This window comes from Falco rusticolus, chromosome 4 (genome assembly GCF_015220075.1).
Source record: "Falco rusticolus isolate bFalRus1 chromosome 4, bFalRus1.pri, whole genome shotgun sequence".
In the NCBI taxonomy this organism is placed as follows: domain Eukaryota; kingdom Metazoa; phylum Chordata; class Aves; order Falconiformes; family Falconidae; genus Falco; species Falco rusticolus.
In genome coordinates this window covers 9,258,311-9,270,709 of record NC_051190.1, presented here as the reverse complement: position 1 = coordinate 9,270,709, position 12,399 = coordinate 9,258,311, and the positions used below count along the sequence as shown (strand labels likewise).

Here is a 12,399-nt window from a genome sequence, read left to right as displayed (position 1 = left end):
GTCACTTTTCTTCACAGCTAAGCCTATTAACTTTGGTGAAACTATTTGTGGCTAAGACAACAATTCAAAAAACAAGATAGCTGAACATGATCCCTTTTAATGTAGAGCTCCTAGGCTTAGACTTGCTTTAAGAATTGTTCTTTCGTGAATGGGATTTAGTTTAATGAAAAGTAAAACCATGGTTGAATTATGATGCTAATTTTACTCTATGAAAAAAAAAACAAGTTCCTTGGACAAAATATAATATTGCATGAGTATCTGTTGTACAACTTTAAAATTTTTCAGTGCAGTATATATAGTTTACCTAAGTGTATATAGAGAAAAAAGACATTATCCAAGTGAAATGTATTTCAATAATTTCATAAAAGTGTCTCTCACTTGTACCAAACTTCCTATACTGGAACATTTAGAATGTTTTTTAGAGCACATACTGCGTATGTTTTAGCTGTACCTTTCTGCAGTTCTGAGTTCCCTCAGTGTGCTGGCTTATCACCAGCAGGAGCCACTGGTGCTGGTATATGATGAGAAACACAATCTCAAGGATGGGGTTAGGGGTGCAAGTGGAAACTTGGTACAGTAGTTCAATAATATATAAATTGCTGTCAGGTTTTACAGCTAGGAATGGAACAGAGAAGATAACAAAGGAAAAAGGGAAAGAAAAAGACTGCATAAAGTGAAATTGAATCAGGGAGAGAGGTAGAGAAGTACAGGAGGAAGCAAAGGAAACCATGCTGAAGAAAAGGAGTGGCAGAAAGAAGGAAGTGTTATATGGCCTCGTTTCTTGCTTGCATTTGGCAAGTAATGTGTATATATGATCTGTTCACAAATGTGTTAACATTTCTAATGATAGAAACGTAAGAAAGAAAAACATTTATGTTAAATGTTAAGGCTTTTATTTTATGTAATACAAAATGAAGAGATTTGTAGGTGATCCGTCTATGCAATATAAGCTTGAAGAATTGTTCTGCTGCTCCTTCTCTGTTTGTCCTTTAAAATTAATTGAAAGCCTCATTGTTTTGTTTAAACTGTGAAAGCTTCCAAGGTCAATGAGTGAGGTAATTGACCTGCCTGTTGTAGGACAAAAATATGTATGTTAAATTGCATAATTAGTTTTAATTACATAATTATGGTGTTTAATGTATGGGGGTCAAAGGTTACTATTACATTTAGAAGTCATGGCAAGAAACACAAAAATAAGCAGCATAGTTTAAATCTGTGTTTCTTTGGGTTTTAAAAAAGGGGTCCACTGTGATCTATCCTTGACCTTGGATATTTGATGATTATAGCGAATAATATATTGCTGTTATACTTTTTGGAATCATAGAGACACCTTTGTAAATGACTAAGTGACTTTACCAAAGACTTCATTTAGGTTTAGAATACACGAAAGTTAATCAACAGTGGGAACTCAACTGACAGTAATTTAATCTGATTGGGTAAGGTAATTACGTGATTACCAGGAGTGTTTATATATGGACAAGGATATTTTTATTGGAAAAAAACCTAATTGCTTTCTTACTGAGAAAAGCAAAAAACAAATAAATTTGTTGTCAAGGGTTAAGAGGACATCCTTCTCCTTGAAATAGCTTCTTTTCATATTTTAGTGACAAAATGAACTCATAATTCTTCACAGATTTTCACTGGGATTGTGTTATATGAGTTCCTCTATTTCTAAAGTAGAAATAATGTCATCATTAACTTGTTTTGTTTGAGAAGTCCATTGCTTACACATTAATTGTGTGATAGCCTAAAGATGTCATGATGCTTGTAATTCATGATCTCTTTTAATGTGTGTAAACACTGTTGCTTAAATACAGGTTGATTTCACCAAACGTAAACCTAAAGGTCCATTATACTAATGGATATTTCTGGGAAGGAGGGTATTGTTTGTTTTTCCATGATGGTAAAAAAAAAAAAAAAAAAGCACTACATACAAGATGGGTAGATAAAAGATGGTGTTCTTAAATGCTAGTAGAAAAAGGTCCTTTAGGTTCTCTGAATGGTCCTTTAGAAAATGCTCTTTCCATCTATTGACAATGAAGGGAGTGTTGGGAGATGAATCTTCATTAGCAAACATTAACCTCTGTGCATACCTCCCTGAAGTGCACTACAGAGTAGAGTCCCGTTTGGCTAATAAATGGTGGCTTGCTCCAAAGCCTGTGTAAGTAAGGGGCCAGGCCTGGCCTTGGCACTTTGCATGGTTGTGTTAAGACACCAAGAAAAGACACTGAAACTTGTAACTTCTTATCGCACCAGTAACTATTGAACACATTCTGCCAGTGGAAATGGGATACAGTCCTCTAAAGGCTGACTTCTAAGGAATGAAAAAGTTAATGAACTAAATGTTAAATAAGAAATCAATGCAGTTTTGAAATGAACTATATAATTATGGGAAAAAAGTTCTGTGATACAGTCCATGTTATAAAAATCATTTGTTCTCCCTTTTGCTAATTTTTCCCTAAATAATTTCTTTAGAAAATATTACAATTTTGAATTGTTTTTCTAAACCAGATGATCCAGTCACTGTTGGAGGCACATAGCCACGGCAAAATCTCATGCTGTACATTGATCACCTGTCCAACCTTTGCCTAGAGTGTGATCCCCAGTTTCTTCAAGAGATCCATCTTTACCTGCCTATAAAGAAGAAGAGGAGGAGGGAGACATCTGGGATATTCAAGTGTCAAAGTTTAACACCAGAGCAGGTTGAATCTCCATTTATATTATTCTCTATATGTTGCTAGTATTGATTTAGATATTTGGCTAAAGATTTTTTTCAGTAATTATATAGTGTGCTCTGAAGTTTTACCAGTGTTAAAGCATTTTTGTTTAGATTCCTCACTTACCAAAACGACGCATGCAGTTTTCATAGTTACATGGTGTGAAATTGAATCCAAAGTCATTCTGCTGTTAAGGAAGTTGGCTAATACTGAGCGTGGCTGGCAGTCTGTACCTCTCTTCGACATATGCTGAACACAAAGACCAAAATGTCTTATTTAAAGCTACTCAGTGGACTGTAGTTTTACCGTTCTGTATTTAGCACATGCTACTAAACCCAGGACCCCAGCAAGTATGCTCATTTTCATTCACTTGCTTCTGGCAAGTTAAACTTCTTCCTCTTCCATTTCCAAGAGGACTTTGATATCCACAAAACAGACAAGGTTTCACTTGCTGTCCTAGGGACTGCCCCTTCAGGAGTCTAGCACAGCCCACACACAATTCTGGAATATGTCCAACTTGTTCTTTGAGCAGAATGTGAACCTCTGACCTCCTGGGCCTCCGGCAAGAGTGCTGCCTACTGAGCCACCAATACCCAGGCCATCAATAAGTTTTAAATGCCAGTTGCAGACTTCACAGAGATAATGACTTCAGTGTGTAAAGGTTTTGTTGTGGAGGCTGCAGTCTCACATATGGCGTGACAGAGTAAATATGCTAAGACCATAGAGAGCTGTTGCATAACTTGCCTTGATATAACAGTTTTTGTGATTTGTTTCAAGGCATGGAATATTATTTAAAGGGACCCTGTCATGTAGCCTTAGGCCCAAAATGAAGCTGTTCTAAAAAGAATGTTTAGCAAAAACAGAAATATGTCCATGAAATTCTTGGAGTGGGAATATCAGCATAAACTTGCTTGGATTTAAACAGTTGCCTGCGTGACACTGCACTGTTGTGCTAGGAAATGAGAACTAGCAAATGAAATAGTATTAAGTGAGATTCAGAAACTGAAACTGAGCAGAAGCAAGATATTAGAAATCTGTTACTATTGTCATAACTTCTTAAAAATTTTACCATGAAGATGAGATGAGAAAAGATGAGACGAAAAAATGAATTTCAACTTTGTAATTCAAAGCAGCATTATTGACAATGGTAAATTAATGTATTTGCATTTAAATAATATTTTTACCCTGCTTTCGAGTAAGTTGTTATATTTTATATACTTATAAAGCAAAATTAATATGAAATAAACTTTAGGGTTTTGTACATTTCAGTTTTATTCATGTTCTCTATTTATAATTTAGCATTAAAAGCCTACAAATGACATGTTGATGTTTGCAAAATTCAAACTGATTAGTGTGATTACACAAAGTGATATTTATAGACTTGGATCAAGAAGAAAAATGTAGCCAGATTCAAGCTAGGACTTACATTGTGGAAAGGTTATTGGACAAACTGCATGAACCTTCTATGGAGCAAAGGCCAGGAACCCAGAACTCCTTTTCTCAGCTGAGTGCCCAAATCACTAGGCTACAGACTCTTGCTCCCTCTTGTGTTCTTTCTCTGGCCCAATGAATCTCGAATTATTTTCTGTACAGTGATACAGCTTCATCAAGAGAGTTTTAAGATATCCCTATCCTCATCCCAGCATTTGGCCCAGCCTGTAGCCTATTGATTGGAACATTCTTCTGAAAGACATTGCTTTGAGTCCTAGACTGAGGAAGGAATTGGACGTGGGGATTTTGCTTCTGGGCCAAGTAGTCCTGCTGCTAGGCTAGCAAGGACTGCTGTTCATGTACCATTTTAGAAAGAAACAGCACCTGAAGAATTTTGTAGGAAACCCACCTGGTTGGTGTTTATTAGGCTGGCTTAGGCTGGCTTTGAGAATACCTATTGGATCAAACTCCTCAGATCATCTGTGCAGGGGTGGGCTTCATTTCTAGATCCCAGTCAGGATTAGACATAAACTGTGCAGTGGGATGTTCAGTCCTGGCCAGGTTGGTAAATTCTGGCCATGCACAGAGATACAGCTCCTGTCTGTGGCCTGTCTTGCCATCAAAAACGGTATTGTCTTCAGAGAGCAGGTATCCCCAGGATGACAGGGGCCTGGCGGATCACCATTTTGGCTGGAGATGCCTAAATTCTCCTCACACCTCATTTTTGAATTCCCATACTTTTAGGCCTGTAATTAGTATATTTTGATTTCAGAGTTCCTTTGAATGTAGAACTGAGGGGGTTTATGAACTTGTTTTTCAAACGTAAGTTAACTTTAAAAGAATGTGTTATAATTAAACAAGATGATAGGAAGAATTTGTGGGTCAAAAGTGCGTGGACAGTTATGAACCATAGGCAAACAGTGCATTCTGAAGCTCCAAAAAATGAAATTGCTTTAAACGTGTTAATGCTTTTTGGGCAGTTGAGCAGTGTGTGTTAAATCTGAATTCAGGAATAGTCAACTAAATTAACTGCACTGCAGTTATAAAACAAATGCTTGTCAACATTTCTGACTTAATTCCTAGGCTATCGTATTTTTTTCCAATATGTATGTTTTTTATGAAGTCCTGCAGTGCATGTCCTCATTCATGCAAGTGCATTTATCTGCCTCAGTGGAATTATTTGTGGTAAGTCAGTGTCTACGATCAACTAGGATGAGTCTGGTTTTTTTTTTAATAGAAATGCTAATTTTGAAAATGACATCTGTGAATTATATTTAGTCTGAAGAGCTACAGACAGTATAAAATTAGAACTGTGGATTTCCTTGGCACTTCTATTATTGTTTCTACCTTTTTAAAACACTGGAGGAATCACGTGATTCATTAGGCTTTTCTGGCAGTAGATGTATCACCTGGTTTAGTATCCAAATGTGAACTATTGCTGCTCTGTAATATGGTAAATTGAGGGTGGTGGAGGTGGGCATCGAAACTTATATTCATGACAGATTGCCTCACTGGTGTCTATTTTCATTGCAGTGGAGCTTTTTGTATAGCAGGATAGCACTCACAGAAGTAGAAAGGATGCAATCCATATCCTGGTTATTGACTGAGCAAATTTATGTGCAAATTTGTGAGCAAAAGATATGTTCATTTGGCAGTGTTTGTGTTTCCACATACAGGACTTTCACTGTCTCATGATCTGTCTGAAGAAGGGCTACCAGTTGCACAATTTAAGACTATCTCTCCTTTCAAGTGAACAGAAGTTAAATTGGTAAAGATTGTAAGTCAGCATCATATTAACCATTTTGAGTGCATGGGGACCTACTAGTGTAGGGAGCTGCTTAGCATGGTGTTGACTTGATTGCTCTAGAGAAGTGGGTGTTTGTTAGTATGTTAAAGGGAGTGCTTAGATTCCAGTGTTACAAATGTGGGATAAATAGCTAAAAAATATTGTAATAACCCATATAATGACAGAGCAGGATAGAGAGCACTGAAAGAAAACTGGAATTGGAATATTGAGTTGGAGAGCCAAGGAAACAGAAACATTACTACAGGACGGAATTTTTTTAAAAGCTATGAGTTAATAGAGTGGTAAGCTTTGGAGGTGGGTGGAGGTCTTCAAACACAGTAAGGCAGTTGTAATAATTAAAAGTTGTGATCAGTACCCATCTTGATAAGAGTCAGGTAATTGTCAAATGTAAGACAATCTATAGAAATAAAAAACAGACATGCAATGCAAATCACATGAAAATTATTATTGAATTTGGAAACAGCATATTTTCAAGATTACAGATAGGAAGGGTAAAAAGAAATCACAGTAAAGATGACTCATATGTTAGTTAAAGCTCAGATTAAAGGCCTTATCCTTCCAGGTATAAAAATTGTCAACTGCATTGTCAGTAAGCAAAAAAACCCCAGCCTACTATGAGTGTTGTGTTTTCCCTTGATCAATTTTAATGAAAAAATTTTTCACTTGATTGCCTGTTTTTTAATTTTTATTTTATGTGAAAGGTTCATTGATGGATGATTAGTAGCAGTGATTCCCCAGCCTTAAATCACTTGATATCTTGAACAGGAGAAGGTTGCATGGCCTGGTCTCACTGTCCCCTCTTTAGTGTTACCACAGAGAAAAAAAGAGACTGTTTACAAATGTCCAGAACTTATTTGCATTTGCTTTTGGAAATACTGAAGCTGCTAAGAGATTTTTCAAGTTAACAGAGTTTTTGATAGAATTGTTGCTTTATCGAACCTGAAACATCTCTCATATCAAGGGCAGTTTAAAGAAACTTCCTTTAGGAAGCTTTAATTTCAAATAGCAAATAACTAATTTATTGAAAATGGAACTGCTCAACAAGAAAACTTGAGAGAAATCTGCATTACAATACCCAGAGCCTAGTAGTTAGGGTATTATCCTTTAAGACGTGCGACTTTGGTTCAATTTTCTTTTCTGAATCCAGCTGAATAGAGACTTAAACCCAGCTGAATATCTAATGCATCCAAGGCAACTGTCATTACCACTGGACTATTGTCTGTAATAGGTTGGGTATCTCTGCTTTTGTGGAAATTGTGAAAGGATTTGTCCTAATACTAACAAGACCTTTCTGAAATCTCCAGAATTCTTATAGGCTAGGAAAGAACCTTTGTGCCTAGCTTACTTCTAACCCTCAGGCTCTGAAGAAATGCCTGTAATAATCATTATTTTATATATTCATAGCAGGCAACATTTATTAATCTGAACTCTAAACTAAATCTCAATCTCAGACTCTGCATAGAGCTGTCTTTCCATGCCTCTGGTTATTTGTGTCAGCTGTCTCAGGTTTTTCTGTTTTTCCTATATACATACTTTTAATGGTTCAACCAAATCTGCCTAGAAGTAGCACTTGGGATATAACAGCAATGAATTTAATGGCATTTTTCAATAGTTTTCTGTCTCTGTTTCTGCATCGTACATTTATTTTAACATGGTGAACTAGTGGTGATCACTGTTGAAGATGCTTATAGTTGAAATGTGCACCTACTGAAAAAAAAACAAACCACCAAACCCCGAAACCTGTCATAAGTAATTTGATTGTTGTTGGGACATTGTTTTGGGATATGCAGTCGATGATGGATTCCATGAAACTACAGGAATCAGGATTGCTTTGTGCCCCGTCAGTGTATAGGTATTCTTCTGAGATTACCAAAAGGGATCAGTTACCTTGGTAATGTGTCCACCAATATTTATTGTGTCTATTTCTTTACACAGGCTAACAAACATTCATCATGTGGGAATGTTGGTCATGATCAGCTTGAGCTGAATTTAAATTGATGACCTAAAGGTTAAAGTCCCCGTATCCAGTTACCTCTCCCTTGGACTGTCCAGTCCCCTTACAACTGGGTTTAACACCATTTTTAGTTTATCAGTGTCTTTGGAGGAAGGGCAGTCTTTGGAAGTGTTGATCTGACAAATACCATTGATGTCCTGTTTAAAAACCAAACAAAAAAAGATTTCAATATGCCTTTGTCAATACTTGATGAAGAACGTTCTGAACAAGTATTCAGATTCTGGGCTAATAACTTAACCAGCCTGCTAGATAGCTTTAATCCGGTCATATGGGAACATAATGCAGTGTTGCAGCCCAGTGAAACATGAAACTATGAGAACAGCTGAGTAAATTTAAACACATTTTTGAACATTCTAACCTTTGTCATAAAAATCTGATAATATAGAAGAAAAACTAATAACACTTTCTTTTGGTTTTGTTATTCTGTACAGTAGTTGAGAAGACTTAACATTTCTTGTGGTTGCTGACTTTAAAGAAGTAGTGGCAATTTCTAACACTGCTTTTTGCCCCATATGAAGTCTATTCTTTCTCACTCATTAAGGAATGAATCTGGTTTCTGTTTTATTCAATATTGTATATACATCTCACCCATAAATATTTAAACTAAGTAAATATAGAATCTTAAACATGGAATATGCTTTCTTTCTAAACTGGTGGTTGTGGGGGAGGGTAAAAATATTTTATTCAAAGACCAGTGGTCCCTTTGGAAGAGAAAAACACCCCTGTTTTGCCCAAAAATTGGATGGACTTGTGCTTCTTGTAGGGCAGCAAACTTTTTACCAGAGTATCCCTATATTGTTATATTTATATGTATAGCGTTCAGACTATAAAGGATCTATAGGAAAGGGTTTGCAGATACTTCAAAAACACATGGCTAGTATTCAGCCTCTATATCTGGGGCTAATTTAATTCTTCTTCTCCATTCAAAGTGCCTCACTCCTGCCTACAAATGCAGAACAGATTCCCTAGTAATTTTCTTTCTTGGAAGTGCCGTTATTTTATTCCTAACTGGGAATAGCATGAAATGGAAATACATTTATAACTCAACTCAAAAACAAACACCAAACAAAATAAAAGCAGGGATGATCTGAAAGACAGTTCCATAACAAATTGATGCAGAAAAATAAAGAAATATGAAGCATATTGAAAAGTACAGAACTGACATTTTCTCCGGGAAGATTTCCTTTAGCAAACTGGTTTTTGGAAATGGCATAATGTGGCATAGCTAGAGTACTTAATTAATTTTGGCTTTATTGCCAGTCCAGATTGGTAATGCAAATTCATGGTTTTAATTTGATCCATGCAAGTTCAATACATGTCCAGGTATGCAGCAGGTCTAGATCTTACTCTTAAGATACAATTAAGAGTGTTGTAAAAATACAGTTTTATTAAACTGAATACAATTAATAGTGGGCATTTGTGCTTTACGATGTTATGACTGTGTGGCTCCTACATATATATTCCTCACTCCTCTTCCATATGTATTGTACAGTCTGAAACGCTGAGGGATACTGAAGGTTACATCCTGAGGCACAGTCCTGCTGATGCTTTCTTGAAAAAAGACAAGGTCTTTGTTATGTTTTGGAGTCTGTAGTTCAAACTGCAGCTAGTGTGGGTAGCTAATGGGCTGGACCAGCCCCTTCAGTAAAGTCTGGATCCTTTTGTGGGTAATACATTGTTGAAACATAAAATAAGCTTTGATTGTAAAACGTGTCTTCTGTAAACAGTTACAAATATAGCACTTTGTGTTTACAAGGCAAAATCTGACCAAACCTCAAAATAGAAATGGAAAGTAGATAATATTTTATTATGCATTACAGAGATGTAATTAACTGAACAATAAGAATTTCCTTTGCTGAATTTGATGAGGTCACAGAATTAATTTTAAAGGGGAGGCAAAAGTCCATCCTTTATTATAATTTTATTTTAATTGATTTTTATGTGTAGACCAAATATGTGAACTGGATTGCGTTAGCTAAGTTTAGTATTGCTTCTCATTTTCTTTTTGTTTTTCTATCAAACAGAAGATGATGTGAGAGAACATAAAATGATTTAATCCCTGTTCCCATTAGAACAGGAGGGTAGAACAGTTGTTTCAACAAGATTCAGTGGCAATTGTTGACTTTTTAATGTTAAACTTACGTTCATGGAAATCAATAGGAAAAGCGTAACTGCTTTCTGAAAGAAAGATTGGGATATGTTAGTTTATTCCCTCTGTAATTAGGCATAATAAAGAGTTTTTTGGGGTAGAGTTCTTTTATACAGCTTGGTCTGAGCTACCCTTTCAAGCTCTGCTGGTTGAAGTGTTAGAGTAATGAATCCTAAATTCAAAGATGGTTTCTTAAGAGTGTGGCTTTGTTCCCCTGTGCACACTAACAGATAACAGGGACAACAAAACCTTTCTTTGCTCTTAGATCAATACTGTAATGAAAATGCAAATACTTGTGTATGTTACCACAGCTCCCATAGAAGCACCATTCACACATTGGTTTTTCTTCCCCACTTGGATTATCTGTACCGGCCCCCAAATTCAGTCTGTGTTGGCACAGAGCCCTCAGCATAGAAAATCCAAACGGAAGTGTCCTGTCATGTCTCCCTGTGCTTTTATTTCCCGTCTCTTCAAACTGTCCTGAAATTTTCCACTTCAGCTATGTGGTTACCCTAAGTACTTCCTTTTACTAAATTTGTTAAGTGAATCTAGACCTCTGAGCTCAACGTACCATTTTCATATGAACATAAGCTCTTTTTCTCTTCGTGGGCATCTTAACTCTTGCTGTGCTGAAGCACAGTCCCTTTGTCTGTAGTTGTAATATACTTCATTAGTTTCCAGAAGACAATAACTTGCTTTATTCCCATTTTATAAGGATTAATTATACTCAGAAAAAGTGCTCAAATAGCAAGCAGAAAAGGAAACCAGATGTTGCAGAGTTATTTAACCAATGTTATTTTGGACAAATGTTTGAGCTGTGTGATATAATTTTTTTGTGGAACCTTTGGAAGTTGGCTACTGAGTGAATAAAACATTCAAAGTATATATCAAAACATACTTTACCTCATAGTATTATTCTTTTACCTAACTATTGCAGGTAAATACTTTATCAGTTCCTGGCCAACAAATTGGCAAAAGTATTTGATTAGAACAGGAGCAATCCCCAAGGCATATTGTGTTTAGAGTCATAATTCATAATAGATTTTTGTGGCATAAGGCACAGTTGCTCATTTCCAACTGTTTTAGTTTTCTGTGCTAATGAAATGGTATACTGATAAACCTCCGTGCAAATTTGTTTTTCTTATAGATGCAGAATCTAAAATAATGAATGTTTAGAACAAGCAAGTGAATTAATCATCTGAACATGAAACACATTCAAATGTGTTTCAGTGAGAGTAAGCCTCACTTCTGGAAATGGTGTATGGTAAAACAGATGTACAATTTCTCTTATAGCAATGGTTTGTATAGGCAGTTGAAGGCATATTTAAAAGTTAGTGTATGTTCCTAAAACTGTTTCTCTCTAGTTTAACTCATTTTCATGGCATTTAGTACATGAGACTTGTAAGACATAGTTCTAAAATATAGAAGCTTCCTGTTCTAGGCATTATAGGACTAACAAGAATGTCAGGTTTTTATTGTCTTTTTCATCATTTCTATGTTTTTGTCATTTCAGAAATCCTAAACTGTGGTATCTCCCCAAATTTGTCTTCCAGGGGGCTTCTTGAGCACCTAGAGCTTGTCTTCTGCCAACCACTCCTGTTAAAGGCAATGTGTCTCACGTCATTAATAGAAATTACCTAAATGACAAATGTTGCAATATTCCAGTTACTAGTATCTCAGCACTTTTATGGACGTGCCTCCCATTCACCTGGGGCTACCCAGTTCAGGGAAGCACCTTATACTTATTTTGCCAGATTTGCTCTTTCAATATTTTTCATCTAGAATTTCAGTCTCATTTCTTACAGCCTCTAGTGGCTCTTCATACTCTTACATGGTCTTTCTGCTGTGCTCGCCTTTCCCTTTACAACCTGTTCCAGCTGCAATATTCCTTTCAGGCTTTCTGCTTCGTTTAATTTATTTTCAAGCCTCTCTCCAGCCTCTTCTCCCTTCTTTCCACATTAGTAACCTGCAGGGTTTTCAAACTCTCTTTTTCCAAACTTAAAAGCCCACTTTCCCAGGTTACATCCTCTACCTCTTACCTCTTCAGCTTTTTCCTGCTGTTCTCCAGTGATGTTGGAACAGTTGTATTACAGTAATTTTCACTGTTCTGTTCCGACCTTACAATTTCCTGTTACTTGGTCCATGTGAGAGCTCAACCTGGTGGACTTTGGAGTGAGCATATTCAGAGAAAAAGAAAATACGTAGTTTCTGTCATCAGAGATAATAATCTGTTCCTCTTTTTTATAATACCATTTCCTGTTTATGAGAGCCTGTTCTTGCT

At 36.3% G+C, this 12,399-nt stretch overlaps 1 protein-coding gene across 6 annotated transcripts in view; it reads left to right on the top strand.

Annotated features, from left to right (window-relative positions):
• The window catches only part of ERC2 (ELKS/RAB6-interacting/CAST family member 2), a 521,411-nt gene that overhangs the window by 456,860 nt on the left and 52,152 nt on the right, over nucleotides 1-12,399 (top strand). For all 6 annotated transcript variants that reach the window (XM_037386906.1, XM_037386911.1, XM_037386910.1 and 3 more), the window contains one exon: nucleotides 2,512-2,702. The gene's annotated coding sequence lies outside the window, so the exon portion shown is untranslated. The remainder of the gene's footprint in view (nucleotides 1-2,511; nucleotides 2,703-12,399) is intronic.